At 35.2% G+C, this 19677-nt stretch overlaps 1 protein-coding gene across 1 annotated transcript in view; it reads left to right on the forward strand.

Moving 5' to 3' along the window:
• Positions 1-334: 334 nt before the first annotated feature.
• The window catches only part of LOC142239842 (uncharacterized), a 214059-nt gene continuing 194716 nt past the window's right edge, over positions 335-19677 (forward strand). The window contains exon 1 of the mRNA XM_075311600.1: positions 335-737. The gene's annotated coding sequence lies outside the window, so the exon portion shown is untranslated. The remainder of the gene's footprint in view (positions 738-19677) is intronic.

Raw genomic sequence — 19677 nt, forward strand, 5'->3', positions numbered from 1 at the left:
TTCATGCTACGGAAGCAAATACGATGTGAAAACCGCTGATATAGAGGGGATGAACTGCTTTAGCAACGAGCTAAAGAAAACTGCTGGGTATAAAGAGATATCCAATGTTACAAGTTATTCTGAATATAATGAATGTCATTTGCGCATGTCACTCTCAAAGAAGTAGCAATAGGAATATATATCGCATGTTAGTAATATCGCATATTTAAAATCTCAGAAATGAGGGGTAACAATTCAGCGCTTAATGTAAAAATATAAGCAATATTTTCTGTTAACTTTCGTTAAGACTTACTGAAAGTATTGTCTGTCTATGTGCACCAATAGACATATTCTATCCGCGAAACGATAAAGGTGGCTTTCGGACGGATGTGAGAAACTGTTTTGTGCATACATTCAAATGGGGAAACATGAAAATATTATATGAGAAATTTACAATATTGAAAGAAAATGTGTGTATGATGGCTGGCGTATTCTGTTATATGTTTGAACAAGTGTCATAGATTTCGTTTTCCGTAATTGGCGAAGAAATCATACTTTGAGATTGCTACTGCTCACACCAAGAGATGATTGTACATGGAGTGAGAGAAAATGTTTTTAAAATTGGAAAATGTGGAAAATTTAATTCTACCAATGTGATTTTGTTCAAAATTTCTATTAATGTTTGTGAATATTAGCTCTGAGAAAATGGAAATAATATACATGGATTTACTATGTCAAATTAATCAATTTTGGAACAGGTGAGGAAAACTAAATTTAATTAGTTTACACATATTACATGGTTCACAACTAGATTGTAGTTTTGTATACAATTTTACTATTAAATTTAGATAAATTGCAGAACTTTACTCATTAAAGCATCGATTCTTAGAATATTATTACCATTCATACGTTTAATAGTTTGGAACAATTTCCAATCTCGAAAAGATTGGCTTTCACGTATGTGTTTTGAAATTCAAGTTGCCATTGAAAGAAGTGTTTTTTATTTTACATAGATACGAATAACTTAAAGTGAAAAATTACTGGTTTTTTATACCTGTTCACACGGAGGAAAAAGTGTGTTTTTTATTATATGTTTGGATACAAAAATAAGATATTTGGGACAAAAAAATTTAACACAATATGTGTGGGTACAAGAATATTGTGTTTGAAAACTAGTATATATGTTTGCAATCGATATGTTAACATGTTACACCATAATATGTTTATGTGAATAAATTTTTTAATACAAAAAATGTTTGCACAGAAGCATATTACAACGAACGTCCAAACACGATATTTTTGGGAAAGTTACACTAACAAAAGAAATAATACTTACCGCGTTAAAATATAATTTTACGACATTTAAAACATACATTTTATGTTTTCAGTAAAATTAAACTTAATACCCAGTTTTTCAACCTACTTGAATTAGAAATTATTATTTCCAATTTAGTGGTTGTGGTTGTCACCAATACTTTTTGTTTAATTGGCACAGAAAACTCTTATTTCGAAGATAGTAAACTACAATATGCATTATTCCCCTATTTTTATTATTAACATCCCAGCAAAAAAATTGGAAGTTCTTCCAAAGGCACAACTTAAAAGCACTTCCAGAAGATGCACTCCCAATGATGTTATTTATTTTAATTCAATTTTTTATAACTTAGTTTTTTCATACTTTTAAGGGATAATTTTAACTTTTTTTGTTTCAAATAGGTTAAAAACAGAGTAAGAATTCATAAAATGGTACAAATCATTTAAATTTTGTGGACAAAAATTCTAAATCCAATCTGAAAAAATTGTGAATTTTTGAAAATATTTGAGGTCAAACGTTTCCGACAAGCGTTGGAATCCATTAAAAATTATAAAAAATTATTTATTTGACAAAATATGACAGATTTATTTTAATTTACATCCAAAACATTGAATTCGGATCCCACCTAAAGAAGTGATGCAAATTCAATGCAACGGCTGTTGAAATGGAGGACTTCCGTCCTATGACAAGCCCATGTTAAATTCATTGCTTCTGCGTCAATTTTGCACCACTTCCGGATCCACAAAGAACATTTTCAGTACTTTTTTGGCGACGCTTTTTTTGCTGGGATCGTCTTTGCATCTAACCTGGAAATTACGTACAAAATCTAGAAGTGATTGGAAAAATAATATGTTTGAATATAAACAAATATAAATGTACAAATTTGTAGTAAACATATATAAGTTGTGATATAAGACTTCTCCAAAAATTTTGATATGCTTAAGTGAAAATATTATTTAATTTGAATATTAAAATGAGTATTCGGAGAGAATACTCATTCGGAAACAAGAGAAAAGACATTTGAAAAAAGATCATAAGTTTTGTTTATCATTTTCGCATTACGGGCACAATTTTTTTTTTTCGTCAAAACAAATCAGAACGTAGGACAAGTAAGTCAAAATAATCAACCAAAGGAAATTAAAAAAAAAAACAGTGGAATATATAAAAATTACAAAGGGCACTTCATAAAACTAACGAAAGGGCACTATACACTGAAAAAAGAGCATACCCGGTTCCAAAGATTTTGTCTCTACGATACAAATTTTGGTATTGATTCCGAGCTGAAGAAGCGGAGAATTCAAGTAAGGATACTTTTAAGACACAATTCTCTTTTAAATTTGGGTTTTTTGTACTTGACTTTACGAAGCAAATTTTAATTTTTCACTCTTTCACTTTTTTTGCATATGCTATCACAGTCCGTTAAAAACAAGACTTCCAGTAGAAATTACGCTATGTTTCAAGTAAAAAATGTCTTTAAAATAAAGTGTTGAAGTCTTATTTTTGAACGATTTTTTGCGTTGTAGTCAAGATGCAAAAATGCAACAAATTTCAGACAATTTCATTAATTTTAAAGAATTTTTCTGAATTATTAAAGTCAAGTTAAGCTTAGTCCAAAAATTTTTTTCTTTCATGTTATGATACCCACTTTTAAGTCAAATCACTTAATTATAAGGACAACACGACTTCATTGATAAGTTTATCGACTTCTCGACTTTTGAACAAGGAAAAAACAAAAACAAATGCGTCTTCTAAGCTAAGCAAAATTTGTATTCTTATTTTAAGGACATGAAATCTTTGGCCTCACGACAATATTTTTTTCAGTGTACTCTCTTTAGAGTTGTGGCAGTAAAATGAAAACAGTGGGAAACAGTGAAAAATTAAACCGTGTGATCTATAAAAACAAAGTTTAGTTCCTCTTTATTAATAAGTAGTCCAAGTTGACGGATACTTTCGAAAATAAAATATTTCTCAGTTTGGCGGCAAAACTCGAATCGGTAAAACCAGATTAACATTATAACTCTTTTCGGCAAATTGTATTATAACTTGGTGGGGAATGATCCAAAGCAACAATTGAATAAGTTCATTTTCTTTAAAATTAATTATTAAAAAAAGTAAAAGGGTAAACATGGCCATTTTAACGCGATAATGCCAACTTTATACCGGCCTTTAAAGTGAAATTAAGTACAAAATTACTCGTTAATAAAAATTCATATTTATTTGTATTTCTAAATTAATGGTGTTACATGCTAGCAAACAATTGTTCACATCTAAATAAATTTATGTGTTGGTTGTAAAATTATTGTCTAGAATTTAAATATAATGTGCTTTTGAATGGTTATCGTTAACTTTAGGATTCGATGGAAAAATATTTATGTATGTATATACTCGACTTCGCCGCAGGCTATGCTATATAAATGTAACTTATAACGATAATATATAAATTTGGACAATGACCAAGAGTTAGGCCCAATTAGTCGACCTGTAGACGGGTCGACTGGTGGCGACACTTTGACAAGTAGTACTTTTTCTAAGGTAACGACATCAAAAGGAGGTAATCCCTCACGAAAGAGATTCAAGGAAAGCAGAAATGCTTTGTTTATCCTGAAAAAGTTAGGATCAGTCGACCCAAGCACGCTGTCGGCTAAACAAAGCGATTCCTTAAAATGGGCTCAAGGAATTCTTGAGACTGGAAAAAGGGAACGATGAGCTGCCATCCTCCAAAAGGGATCAAAGATCGTTTGCCTCAGTTGCTAAAGACAGCCTTGTGATGGCTATCATTAATAAATGAGCATTGGACGGTATGGTTCCAAAGCAAAAATGGGGGAAATTGAGAATGCTCTGTCTGTCGTCTACTCACAGGTGCTGTAAAAGTTTCCCGGTCCAGATTCTCTACACCAAGAGGCTGGTTTGTATCAAGGACGATTTAAGCTAGTCGCATTTGAGGACCAGAGGTCTATAGAATGTTTTAAAGCTGCTCTGATACTAATTGGTGAAGTTTGGGAAGGAGCTGCTATAGAGTTAGTCGAGAAGAAAGACATACCGGCTAGACCCAGAGCACATGCGTGGATACCTGCAAACACTTCTGACCCTGAATCTATTTTAAATAGACTGAAACGATGCAATCCAGATCTTCCAACAGCTGATTGGAAGGTTGGCCGTTTGGATGAAGGGGATGGACCAAGACGGCATGCAGTGTTTATATTGAACACTCAGTCTTTGCCACATCTAGCAAAGTCCCAGGGCCGTGTATGTTATGGCTTTCATTATATCCAAATGAAGGTATATAAAAACGATCAGCAAAAGGAACCTCTTGCGAAATCGAGGGAGATACCAAAGTTGAAGACATGGATAGACACCATATGCGAGAGGAGGTTTCTATTGCCTCAGAACTCACCAAAGTTGAACCTATGGTTATTGCGAGAGTCACCGAGATCTCTGAAGAGGACATTCTTGATGACTCGATTGAAACGGCTGATGTGACGGTTGTTGAAAATCTCGATGATCCTACGGATCCTCCAGATAAATCTTCATCATTGTAAGGCTGCATGTGCTGCCTTAAAAGTTCTCCTGATGAAAGGGGACATAGATATAGTTCTTATTCAAGAACCATATGTTTATAGAATAAAAATATGTGAATTAAGTACTCCGGGGTTTAAACTATTGCAGTATACTGGTAATGATGTAAATCGAGCCTGTATAATTGCTAAAAACGAGCTCAACTTGTTTCTGCTTCCTTCAATGTGCAATACAGACACTGTCGTTGCCAGTTTAGAAATAGCCAAATGCAAATATTGGGTATCTTCGGTCTACATGGGACATGACAGGGAGATGCTGAAAACAAAGACGAAACTCATTATGGGATGCGATGCGAATGCACATCATAGTATATGGGGAAGTAGTGATACTAATGCAAGGGGAGTGTCGCTAATAAAGTTTATTTTGCGTACTAATCTGGTAGTTTGCAACAAGGGAGATGCCCCAACCTTTGTCACTAAAAACAGGCAAGAGGTTTTGGACATCACCTTGGCCTCGCAAGAACTGAATGAAATGATATCTGAGTGGCGGGTTTTAAGGGAACACAGCTTCAAAGATCATCGCTACATCAGTTTCAAATTTGATGTTCATATCACCAAGACCATATTTCCGCCAAATGTTAGGAAAGCTGACTGGAATAGGTATAGGGAATCGTTCAATATGATGATACCGGAAATAACAGAGACAAATATGAGAAATGTGCAAGATATCGATATCGAACATCTCACTGAAAGCTGCATGCCCTAGAGGGAAGCCAAGGGGGAAAACTCGACCACCATGGTGGTCTACGGAATTAAGTAATATGAGCAAATCCTGCAGGAAGCTCTTTAACAAGGCAAAGTCCACCAGAGCCCCTGAGGACTGGGACGCTTACAATAAGAATCTGAGAGGATACAAGCGAGAACTGAGAAAGGCTCATCATAACTCTTGGAATGATTACTGCAGCAGTATTGAGAATACGTCAGAGGCTTCCAGACTACGGAAGGTTCTAGCATCCACCAACTCCGCTCCAGGTTTCATTAAAACATCGGAGGGCAATTGGACAACGTCCAGTGAGGAGACCCTGGAGGTACTATTGGACACACATTTTCCTGGAAATCAGACGGTTGAACCATGTACTGGCGGTGCCACAGTTGCTCAGCGGTCATTTCCTGTCGAGGAAATTGTATCGGAAACTAGAATAAGATGGGCGCTAAATAGCTTTGAACCATTCAAATCCCCCGGACCTGATGGAATTACTCCGGCGGAGTTACAAGCAGTAACTGACAAAATTATCCCCTGGTTGTCGGTGATATATAAAGGATGTATCAACTTATCATATATCCCAGGAATGTGGAGGGAAACAAAAGTCGTTTTCATACCTAAAGCGGGAAAAGCCTCTCACTCGAGGGCGAAGGATTTCCGACCAATCAGCTTATCCTCATTCCTACTTAAGACTCTAGAGAGGATGATAGATATTTATCATAGAAGTACCATCGATTCAAGTTTGTTCTCGAAACGACAGCATGCATACTCGAAGGGCAGGTCTACTGAGACCGCACTACATGAACTAGTCAGCTTTATTGAAAGCTCACTATCTGTCAAAGAATACACAATCGTGGCGTTTCTAGACATCGAAGGGGCGTTCAATAATGTCCATCCGAGCTCGATATTAAATGGACTGACAACTCTGAATGTTGATCCATGTATACTCAGGCTGTTAGACGAACTGCTAATGAAGAGACGTATTTCAGCCACACTAGGACAAGCAAACATACAAAGGTATGTGAACAGAGGCACTCCCCAAGGAGGAGTTCTATCACCTCTTCTTTGGAATGTTGCTATAAATAGCCTTCTGGTTACTCTAGAAAAAGAAAAGATAAAAGCGGTGGCATACGCGGATGATGTGGCTCTGGCAGTCAGGGGAAAATTCCCATCCACAATCAGAGATATTATTCAGAGGGCCCTCCGGATGACTGAGAAATGGGCGAAAGATAATGGTCTGGGGGTAAATCCTGCAAAGACAGAATTAGTCATGTACTGCAAAGATCGCAAAACTCCCACGGTTAGGCCTATTTCCTTAGGGGGTATTGAAATTCCCTTTGGTGAGTGCGCAAAATACCTTGGCGTTATTTTGGACAGGAAGCTTAATATTACAGAAAGGGCGAGAAAAGCAACGGTAGCTTTGTACTCGTGCAAAAAGGCAATGGGAAAAAAGTGGGGACTAAAACCAAAAATTGTACATTGGCTATACACGGCAGTCGTTAGACCTATAATGCTATATGGTGTTGTAGTCTGGTAGCCGGCACTTCAGAAACCGACTTGTTTAGATAATGTTCAGCGTATGGCGTGTTTGTGTATTTCAGGCGTATTCGGCAAGACAGGACCAAATTCCCTTAATGTCATGCTGCATCAAATGCCTTTAGACATTTTGGCCAAAGAGTCAGCTGCAACAACGGTTGTGCGGTTGCGCGAGCTATCGCAGTGGTCGGAAAAAAGTTACGGTCACAGTTCGGTCCTCAAAATAATGCCAGATGTGCCTAACGTAGTGGATTACACTTTGGTGAGTCCACTTTTCGACAAAAAGTTTGAGACTCTAATCCCCAACAGTGAGGCGTGGTGCACACAGACCCCGGGGAATAAAGAATACATAGATTTCTACACTGATGGCTCCAAATTGGATGGATAAGTGGGGTTCGGAGTATATTCTAATGATCTGGAACTTCGAATGGCGAAAACATTACCTAATCACTGTAGTGTTTTTCAGGCTGAAATATTAGCAATAAGAGAGGTGGCGAATTGTCTGAGAAGTAATGTTCCAAAAAATGTGGGCATTAATATATACTCAGACAGTCAACCTGCAATAAAATCTTGGACTCTGTGTTCCTCAACTCGAAAACGGTCATCGACTGCCGCAAATCTCTCAATGAGATGACTGAGCAGTACAATATTCACCTAATATGGGTGCCTGGCCATAGGAACATACCGGGGAACTGCGAAGCGGATGAGTTGGCAAGGCTAGGGACTACCTTACATATTCCAGGGGAACTAGAATTTGTTGGTATGTCCCCAGCTACCTGCAAGCTCATACTGCGTGAGAAGGCTGTTATGATGGCAAATGTTCGATGGGAGAATTGCAAGGGTTGTAACGACACCAAGCAAATATGGCCCCATTTCAACTTAAACCGCACACTAGATATGCTAATGTTCTCGAGACGTCAGATATCACTCCTGATATCTGCTATAACGGGTCGCTGCCTGATAGGCGATTTTGCAAAAACTATTGGCGCGAAGTATAATGACTATTGTATGAGCTGTCATGATGCGGCGGAAAAAGAATCAATTAAGCACCTCTTGTGTGAGTGTCCTGCATTTTGTGTAAAGCGCAAGCAACTTTTAGGAGCATATAGCTTCAGATTACTGGCGGATCTGGAAAACGTTAACTTAAGCAGTCTGCTAATGTTTTTGGAACAATCTGGTTGGTTCAGCGAAGAAAAATAATCGAGAAGTTTCAGCGGTTAAAACTAGAAGTGCCCATATGTAATAGGTACTTTTAGTTAATGTGGTATCACAATGGACTGAATAGTCTAAGTGAGCCTGAATCTTAATCGGGCTGCCACTTTAACCTAACCTAACGATAATTATCTATTGATGACAATAACAGCTACGTAGCTCAGTGGATAGTGTGCTGGCTTACAAACTGTGTGGTGCGCTGTTCGAATCCCCGTCCGACAAAAGATAAAATTTAAAAAAATTATAAAATTGAATAATTTCTTCTATAATGTTTGTTTTAAAGAAAAAGGTGCTAAGAACAAAAAAAAAACTCGTGGAAGTGAGAAAGATGTGAGGGAATATACAATTAGGCAGAACAAAAATTTTTGAGCACAATCTTCGTTGGGAAAAAAATCTTCTAAGCATATAATACTTTTGGGCTCAAAATGCTTCCAAACATATTATATGTTCACATAATAACATATAGTTTTTTGGAAGAAAATTTGGATGGAAGAATACAAAAAGTTTGGAACTTACACTACCCAAACATATTATATTGTTTTGACCAATATGCTTTCAATCATATTATATATTAGAAGAAATCAAATATATAAATGTTTGGGCAATACCCAAAAATTTACATGCTTGAAGCAAAATGTGTTTGGAAGTATATGTTACAGAAGCGATTTTTTTAGGGTGCAGTAGTTGTATTTATAACTCGAAGTAAAAACCTTAAAATTGCAGATGTATGAATGTTGTGATGCATGCATATGGAAGTGTTGATAATCTTATTTTTGGAAAATAGAACTAAAGGGGATGAAGTCGTTGACATTGAACGACATTGTTACCAATTAAAAGTAACTGAGGGGAAGGAAATACTGGACTCTACGTCCAAAGAAAAAATACTTTCCATCGGAAAGAAATATTTATTTCTCCGGATAAAAAACAAGGCGTAATTAGCCTATTCTGAAAGACGCTTCGGCAGACGGCATAATAATACAGTAACCCCTCGATTAACGTCGTGTTTTGTTCCGGAATTTGATGACGTTAATCGAAACGACGTAAACCGAAAAGTTGCTCATACTTACTCCTAAGTCCATTCAATTATATATGTATGTGCGTTTACATACTAAAAAACTTCAAAAATAAAGGTAATTCAGTCTTTTATTCACAACAAATAAATGAATACATAAAAAAACATCGCCTCTTCGACAATTGCGTTATATATACAATATCAATCAATCAAATTAAAATAAATATTTTCACTTTAGCATATCAAAATTTTTGGAGAAGTCTTATATCACAACATATATATGTTTACTCAAAATTTGTAAATTTATATTTGTTTATATTCACACATATTATTTTTCCAATCACTTCTAGATTTTGTACGTAATTTCCAGGTTATATGCAAAGAATAAAAATAGGGGAATAATGCATATTGTAGCTTATTATCTTCGAAATGAAAAATAATAGTTTTCTGTGCCAGTTAAACAAAAAGTATTGGTGACAACCACAACCACTAAATTGGAAATAATAATTTCTCATTTCTAAAAAGATGTATTCACGTAAACATTGTTGTAACATTTTAACATATCGATTGCAAACATAATATACTAGTTTTCAAACATAATATTCTTGTACCCACAGATATTGTGTAAAATTTTTTTGTCCCAAATAACATATCTTATTTTTGTATCCAAACATATAAAATAACACACTTTTTCCTCTGTGTATGTGACACATTTTACCTCTTAAGTGGGTTCCCTTTCCTTTCATGAATAAACAGATAAATTAAAGTATTACTTTTTATATAAGAGATTATTAAAATTAGATTTTTATAATTATAGGTTATACACGCAAAGAAAAACAACGTTTGGAAAACGTGTACCGAAAACGTTTTTCTTTTGTTAGAGGTTTTTGAATTGCTTCGAAAATTTTAAACTTTTATCACCAAAAAGATTCGTTTGTTACAAAATTTTTATTTTTTCAATAGAAAATAGATATTTAAACAAAACAGTTCATTTCGTTTATATCAAGCACTGTTCTTTTCTGACTTTAAGTCTTTAATAAGACCCATTTTACAGTTCATAGTAAAAATTTAATATAGTAGTATGTAATGTTGAACATCTTTTCGGAATCTTCCGAACATATCTGGAATATATGTAAAAAAAAAATTTGGTGTTCGGTTGAAACAGGGATCGAACCCACGACCCTTGGCATGCAAGGCGGACGAAGCGATTACTGCTCCTCGGTGCCCAACCAAATGTATGTTTCTGTTAAATAAAGTTTGTTTAATCGGATCATGGGCGCCGCAAGCTATGCTATATAAATATAACTTATTTATATAGCATATCCAGGCGAAAGGTAAAATTAAAAAAATATATTAAATCGCATACTTTCTTCTACATTGTTTGTATAACAGAAAAATGTGCTAAGAACTAAAAAAAGTGAGAATGATGTGAGGGAAAATTCAATTAGCCAGAAAACATTATTTTTTTGAGTTAGTCTTTATGAAATTGTTTTTAAATCCTGGAAAAATGTACACTTTTCCTCCAAATAATCTTCTTTAAAGCATAAAGCAAATGAGAAACGAACTTTGTTTGCCTAAAAGTTCGTTTGGGAGGAAAGAATTATTTTTTTGCGTGTAGGTATAGGAATCAGAGGAATCGGATTCTATAAGTACTCAAGTCTACAAGAGATTGACTTACTATTTAAAATCCATCGTAGGAAAAACTTGAAGTCGGGAATTGATTAAACATTTTGGAATCGAATTAACTCGCTTGAACGGTATGTTAAGTGATATAAATAAAATATAGAAGTTTTGGATAAAAAGCAATATTATACATGCGATATAATTATTAGAGAATTTCAATGGCCAAGAAATTTAACGGGATATATTTAACGCTTAGAAGGTCGATTTTTTCACGATATAATCATTAGAGCATTTCAATGGCCAAGAAATTTAACGGGATATATTTGATGCAATTCGGTTTGAACATCCTATTTCAATATTCTCGTAAATGCGATTTACAATTTCCTATTTTACGTCGTCTATAGGCAAAGGCTGTTAATAGATTATGTATATGTTTTTCCCCCGAACCAAAATTTTCTATGTCTCTCCTGTATCTACCTTTTTCCAAACTTTTCTTTACACATTTAAATTTTTAATTCTTTAACGTATTTTACAGTACCACTGGTGATGAATTTTTTTATTATCAATTAATTCTAAGTTTAGCTTAATGACAAGGGACGTCCTTTTTCAGCCGAGTCCAAATGGCGTTTGACATTACAATGAAACCACTTCGATAAACATTGAAACACACGGATGCCACTAGCATTACTGAAGAGGGATAATCAACGGCTAAAAACCATGTTGCTCAAACATTTTGAAACTGTAATTGATTCTGCAGCCCTTTAAATGCAGAGTCTGCCTGCATCTGTTTTTCATTTATTTTTAAATACGATTATGTAATCAAGAAAGTGGTAAAATCTTACCCGTTTCACAACTTTATCTGAAGCAACAAATAAACAAATAACAAAATAAGCAGGCGAATGACATATAGTACGGATATACGCACAGTTCATTTAAGAAACAACGCATATAAGAAAATGTAGCAAAACCAGCATGTATTTTTGCTATGCTTTTGGTGTAAAATGTTTCATATAATAAAAACGTAATATAATAAAAAAAGGAAAAAACTGATAAAAGAAATTCCTATAAGAAAGAAATCTTTAATATAAATCTATATGTGTGTTATATGCAATAATTGTCTATAAAAAAATAACGCATATAGAAAAACAATGTGGGATTTTCTGCCTTTGTAAAAGAATTGTCAGTATGCAACATTATTGCAACATCTTAATTATCCACTGCTATGTTACAGATATACATTACATTTAGATGACCACACCCAAAATGGGAGGCGCGCCCCCCAGTGCACCGAAAGAATTTTCTTCGTAAAAAGAACGAAAATTTTCGTTAAAAGTACGAAATTTGTCATTGTTTTACAACCAAAGAAACTTTTCATTAAAAGTACGAAATATTTCGTTCTTTTTATGAAGAAAAATTCTTACAAATTTTTCGTAGTTTGTAAGACACAACTTCGTACTTTTTATGAAAAAGTTTCATACTTTTTATGAAACAATTTCGTTCTTTTTATGAAATTGTTTCGTACTTTTTACGAAAATTTTCGTACCTTTTATGAAAAACTTTCGTACTTTTGCGAAAAATGTTCGAACTTTTAGAAGAAAAAAATTTATAATCCAAAGTGCATTTGGTTGTAGTAACAAGTTTGAAAAATGTCACCACTGCTTTACATCTTAAGTTTTTGAATAATTTATCGTTTGATTGCCTCAATTTTATTCATAGAATTCTGTCACCCAAATGAGAAGTAGCACAGACATGCATTAAAAAATGAATAAAGGAATACACTCAAACACATTATCAAAGACAATTTTATGTCGCGAACGGAAATTTTTCAACTTTAATGAAACTTCTTCGATATTTTAAAGAAAATGTTTCGTACTTTTTATGAAGAAATGTTAATGTTTCGTAAAATATTCGTAAATTCGTAAAAACTTCTTCATGAAATTTCAAGAAAGTTTCGTTAAAAGTACTAACCTTTTACGAAGAAAAGTTAATGAAAATGAATGAAAAGTTCGTTGTTTTAATGAAGAATTCACGAAGAATAGTTAATGAAGAATTCTTCGTAAAATTAACGAAGAGAATTCTTTCGGTGTGATGTGCCACGAGCTTCCAGTGGCGCAGCGTCACTTTAAGTTGAGCATGTTTGTATCATTAAATTTGTTAAAACACCTCAAATGTGTAAGTTGAGCAAAACGTCAATTATATACTACGAAAGAACGTACGAAACATTTCGAAATATTAATTTATAACCAAAATTAGAAAGAAGTGTTTGTTATATGCAAAGACAAAACTCATTAGGGGTTGCGATACAAATGCACATCATAGTATATGGGGAAGTGGTGACATTAATACAAGAGGAGAGTCATTCCTAGAGTTTATTTTGGGTACTAATTTGGTAGTTTGCAATAAAGGAGATGCCCCAACCTTTGTCACTAAAAACAGGCAAGAGGTTTTGGACGTCACCTTGGCCTCGCAAGAACTGAATGAAATGATATCTGATTGACATGTTTTAAGTGAACATAGCTTCTCAGATCATCGCTACATCAGTTTCAAATTTGATGTTCATACCACCAAGACCATATTTCCGCCAAATGTTAGGAAAGCTGATTGGAATAGGTATAGGGAATCGTTCAATATGATGATACCGAAAATACCAGAGACAAATATGAGTACTGTGCAAGATATCGAACATGCAGTGGAGAGGATTACTAAGGCCTTCAACATCTCACTGAAAGCTGCATGCCCTAGAGGAAAAATCGACCACCATGGTGGTCTACGGAGTTAAGTAATATGAGCAAATCCTACAGGAAGCTCTTTAACAAAGCAATGTCCACCACAGCTCCTGAGGACTGGGACGCTTACAAAAAGAATCTGAGAGGATACAAGTGGGAACTGAGAAAGGCTCAGCATAACTCTTGGAATGATTACTGCACCAGTATTGAGAATACGTCCGAGGCTTCCAGACTACTGAAGTACTAGCAACCACGAACTCCGCTCCAGGTTTCATTAAAACATCGGAGGGCAATTGGACAACGTCCAGTGAGGAGACGCTGGAGGTACTATTCGACACACATTTTCCTGGAAATCGGACGGTTGAACCATGTTCTGGCGGTGCCACAGGGGCTATCGAGGAAATTGTATCGGAATCTGGAATAAAATGGGCGTTAAATAGCTAAGGACCATTCAAATCCCCCGGACCTGATGGAATTACACCGGCGGAGTTACAAGAAGTGACTGACAGAATCATCCCCTGGTTGTCGGCGATATAGAAAGCATGTATCAACTTAACATATATTCAAGGAAAGTGGAGGGAAACAAAAGTCGTTTTCATACCTAAAATGGAAAAAGCCTCTCACTCGAGTGCGAAGGATTTCCGACCAATCAGCTTATCTTCATTCCTACTTAAGACTCTAGAAAGGATGATAGATATTTATCTTAGAACTAGCCTCGATTCAAGTTTGCTCTCGAAACGATAGCATGCATACTCGAAGGGCAGTTCTACTGAGACCGCATTACATGAACTAGTCAGCTTTATTGAAAGCTCACAATCGTGGCGTTTCTAGACATCGAAGGGGCATTCAGTAACATCCATCTAAGCTCGATATTAAATGGACTGACAGCTCTGAATGTTGATCCAGGTATACTTAGGCTGTTAGACGAACTTCTAACGTAGAGACGTATTTCAGCCACACTAGGACAAGCAAACATACAAAGGTCTGTGAACAGAGGCACTCCCAAGGTGGAGTATCACTTCTTCTTTGGAATGTTGCTATAAGCAACCTTCTGGTTTCCCTATAAAAAGAGAGGATAAAAGCTCGCAGATAGTGTGGCGCTAGCAGTCAGGGGAAAATTCCCATCCACAATCAGAGATATTATACAGAGAGCCCTACGGATGACTGAGAAATGGGCGGAAGATAATGGTCTTGGGTAAATCCTGCAAAGACAGAACTAGTCATGTGCTGCAAAGATTGCAGTCAGGGGAAAATTCCCATTCACAATCAGAGATATTATACAGAGAACCCTACGGATGACTGAGAAATGGGCGGAAGATAATGGTCTTGGGTAAATCCTGCAAAGACAGAACTAGTCATGTGCTGCAAAGATCGCAAAACTCCCACAAAATAACTTGGCGTTATTTTGGACAGGAAGCTGAACTTTAAGATTAATATTGAAGAAAGGGCGAGGAAAGCAAAGGTAGCTTTGTACTCGTGCAAAAAGGCAATAGGAAAAAAGTGGGGACTAAAACCAAAAATTGTGCATTGACTATACACGGCAGTAGTTAGACCTATAATGATATATAGCGTTGTAGTCTGGTGGCCGGCTCTTTAGCAGCCGACAAGTTTCAACGTATGGCGTTCTTGTGTATCTCAGGTGCATTCAGCAAGACAGGAACAAATTTCCTTAATGTCATACTGCATCTATTTCCTTTAGACATTTTGGCCAAACAGTCACCTGCAACAACGGCTGTGCGGTTGCGCGAGCTATCGCTGTGGTCGGAATAAGGTTACGGTCACAGTTCGGTCCTCAAAATAATGCCAGATGTGCCTAGCGTAGTGGATTACACTTTGGCGAGACCACTTTTCGACAAAAAGTTTTAGACTCTAATTCCCAACAGTGAGGCGTGGTGTACACGGACCCCGAGGAATAAAAGCTATATAGATTTCTACACTGATGGCTCCAAATTGGATGGACAAGTGGGTTTCGGAGTATATTTTAAAGATCTGGAACTTCGAAAAGATTACCTGATCACTGTAGTGTTTTTCAGGCTGAAATGTTAGCAATAAGAGAAGTGGTGAATTGGCTAAAAAGTAATGCTCCAAGCAATATTGGCATTAATATATACTCAGACAGTCAACCTTCAATAAAATCCTTGGACTGTGTGTTCCTCAGCTCGAAAACGGCCATCGGCTGCCGCAAATCTCTCAATGAGATGTCTGAGCAGCACAATATTCACCTAATATGGGTGCCTGGCCATAGGAACATACCGGGGAACTGCGAAGCAGATGAGCTAGCAAGGCTAGCAATTACCTTACATATTCCAAGGGAACTAGAATCTGTTGGTATGCCTCTGGCTACCTGCCAACTCTTACTGCGTGATGGGAGAATTGCAAGGGTTGTAACGACACCAAGCAAATATGGCCCCATTTAAACTTCAACCGCACACAGATATGCTAGTGTTCTCGAGACGCCAGATATCACTCCTGATATCTGCTATAACGGGTCGCTGCCTGATAGGCAATTTTGCAAAAACTATTGGTGAGAAGTATAATGACTATAATGAGCTGTCATGACGCGGAAGAACATTAATCAATTAAACACCTCTTGTGTGAGTGCCCTGCATTTTGTGTAAGGCGTAAGCAAATTTTAGGGGCATATATCTTTAGATTACTGGTGGACCTGGAAAACGTTAACTTAAGCAGTCTGCTATTCTGGTTGGAACATTCTGGTTGGAACATTCTGGTTGGTTCAACAGAAGAAAATAATGGAGAAGGTTCAGTGGTTAAAACTAGAAGTGCCCATATGTAATAGGTACTTTTAGTTAATGTGGTGTCACAATGGACTGAATAGTCTAAGTAAGCCTGAATCTTAATCGGGCTGCCACTTTAACCTAACCAACCTAATCTAACAAATATGCAATGCAATAATTTGTTGTAGGTTTTCACTTTATTTGCAACGGCTAAAGAGCACACTTTTTAAAATAAAAACATTTAATTCCATAATAATTCATTTAAACATAAAAAGGTTCATAACATATACATAAAATAAACCACTTTCAACTCAAACTAATTTTCTTACAATACTCGGTAAGTAATTTTTGTTGTTGTTTTTGTTAAAACATTTTATTGAAAGAAGTTTGTTTACATTTAGAACAGAGTACAAAGTGAAGAAGCAGCATCGGCTTGCTCTTCTTCCACTCTGATATATAAAGTAAAACAAAATAACGGCGTAGGAAAATCTCGTAATGTGACATTTACGTATGTTCAGTTTACTTTTACCATTTATTGAATCGCGTTGGAGTAATATTTTTTGTGATGCATACAAAGGGCACAAAAAGAGTACTTAACTAAAAATAGTGCACTTTTGCGTGCTCTTTTGGCCTATCTTGTCTTAAGAGCACATTTTGTAAAAAAGAGCACGTCTGGCATCCCTAACTTATATCCACTTTTGTCTTCGCATATATTTACAAATTCTGATACAATTTTGCGTCAATTTATCTATGGAAAAAAAGCTTTTCGTATACATAAAGTTGAAAGTGGTTCGGGATGTGCTTTATCATTAATAATCTCAAATATTACATACAAACTAGTTAATGAATAGAATTGAATTGTTGCTAAAGTTCCCACTAATTGGTTAACTTTTTATATAAATATTCATTAACATTGTTATATTTTATTATTTTTAATCATTATCATTTTTTAAGGGTGTGAAGTTAAAGTTGTTTTCTAAAGTTGTTTTAGCGAAGACACAAACCACTTTAATTTTTTATTTTCTTTTTTATTGCGAATTTAAGACTTTTTTGCAACAAATTAAATATATTTTGCTTCATGACACATTTTCTGAACGAAAACGCGTGTATACTTAACATATGTTTAGTTCTTGTTAACAATTTTATTTCTGTGTTTTTGTTGTAGATAAATAAAATTTGTTTTAGGTTGACCAAGTGGAATATGTGGGAGAGCACAACAAAATCGATAAAGTTTTTGGGGATGCAAAGCAAATTGGGCTGGGAAGCTCTGATTTCGATGTTGATATATTTTGTTTATGTATAAGATAAACGCTTATTGTAAATAGTATACAAACATAGCCAGATTATAGCCTTTTACAAAAGGATGAACCCCGCAAAAGTATGCCAAACAATTACTATGAAAATACTATACCACAAGCAAGGAGAAAATTAGCTGAAACATCACCGGAATTTGGCATAATGGCGCAGAAACCGGTAGGAAATCTGGGGAGGGGGCTTAGATCCCCCCAAAAAATTTTCAGAATTTGAAAACCTATTTACGATTTTCCATTGTTTTTATATAAAATTAAAGATGTAAATACACAAAGTTGCGCTAAAGACTTTCATGCACAATCGAATTACTTGGGTTTTGGTAGCAGTTGCCGATGGCAATATATAGTTTTATTTCTTAACATTGTCGTCTAAATTGTAAGTTACTTTCTTTATTATAAGTGAATGCTTGACGTCTGATATTTATGAAATAAAGCTGTGGTTGAACTTGTGATTTAATTCCTAAATGTATGTCTAGTTTAATATCTAAAGCCTAGCATTCTTCGGCATTTGAATAATTTGTACCATTTTATTAATTCTTTTTAACCTATTTGAAAAAAAAAAAAAACAAGTATATACAGTAGTAAGTTCGGCCGGGCCGAATTTTAAATACCCACCACCATGAATCAAATAGTGCGGTTATCTTGATAATATATGTAGGATTTAAGGGGGTTTGATGACAGATATTCTCCCAAGCAGATCAATTCAACCAGTACACATCCCGAATAAAATTAAAAGATTCTACCTTGAAGACTAGATCAGATTCTGGATTTATAAGAACCAATTTTCTTTGAATTTTGGAGAAATCATAAACATATCGTGTAAATGATGAAAAAAGCCTTGATTTGAAATCTTAAATCCGTTGATTTTTACCGCCATTATTTAATGATAACGAGGAGTAAAATCTGGAAATTTAACTTTTAGTTTCAAGCAATTTTTATGATCAGTGCTTCTGCTATACCCTCAAGAAGTGAAATCAGTCGATCGATCAATGTCTTACATAATGGACCGGTAGAAATAAATGCGATACAAATTTTTGAGGGTCTAAAATACCAGAATATTTACATTTTCAGGCAAAGTGGATAAAAACTACAGATTCTAGCTGCATAAGAAATAAATCCGGGAGGTAGGTCTATATGGGGGCTATACCAAAACATGGAACAATTCTCAAAATATTCGACACACCTCTTAATGTTCCACAAATACCTCTAGAATTCCAATTTCAGACAAATTGGGTAAAAACTACGAAATCTAAAGTCGGGCGATCAGTCTAATAGGGGGTGTTTGAGGACTGCCAGTTTTGACAGCCCTGGAATTTGTCCAATATGCGATGGGACAAATTCCTTACCCAATGGTTCGGTTTGGGTATGCAAATTGTAGTAATAATAATAGAAAACGTTACCTTGTATTTGGGCCAACTTCCAACTTACAAGATTCAACAATTTCTGGGAGCACACAACTCGAATATATTTCCTCGTTGAAACACCACAGGTAATAGAGCCAGCTTCCAAGAATTAAATTTTATTATGTAACACTATGACTTGCCACACTGCACTAACTTTTCTTCATAAATATTTTGAAAGTTTTTAGAAATTTATTTCAATATAATTTTTCACTTTAATAATATATTTTATGTTTTAAATTTTATGTCTAGAACATTCTTCTTTCGTTTAGTAAATTCAATGTTTGGCCCACAGATATGCCACTTCCAAGGAGTGAATGTCTCTATTTAACACAAGTGTCTAGCTCAATAATTATTTCAGAATAATTTCTAAAGTATTATCACTATCTCTCATCAAATACACTTTGTTCCAATTACATCGAATGTCTCTATGTAAACAATGCTTTTAACACATTTTCTGTCCCACTGTAATAAAACACGATCGTTTCACTTTCAACACTTTTCAATAATGATTTATTATTTGCCAAACTTCAAATAATAATACAAAAAGT

This window comes from Haematobia irritans, chromosome 5, assembly GCF_050003625.1.
Source record: "Haematobia irritans isolate KBUSLIRL chromosome 5, ASM5000362v1, whole genome shotgun sequence".
NCBI classification, from domain to species: Eukaryota; Metazoa; Arthropoda; class Insecta; order Diptera; family Muscidae; genus Haematobia; species Haematobia irritans.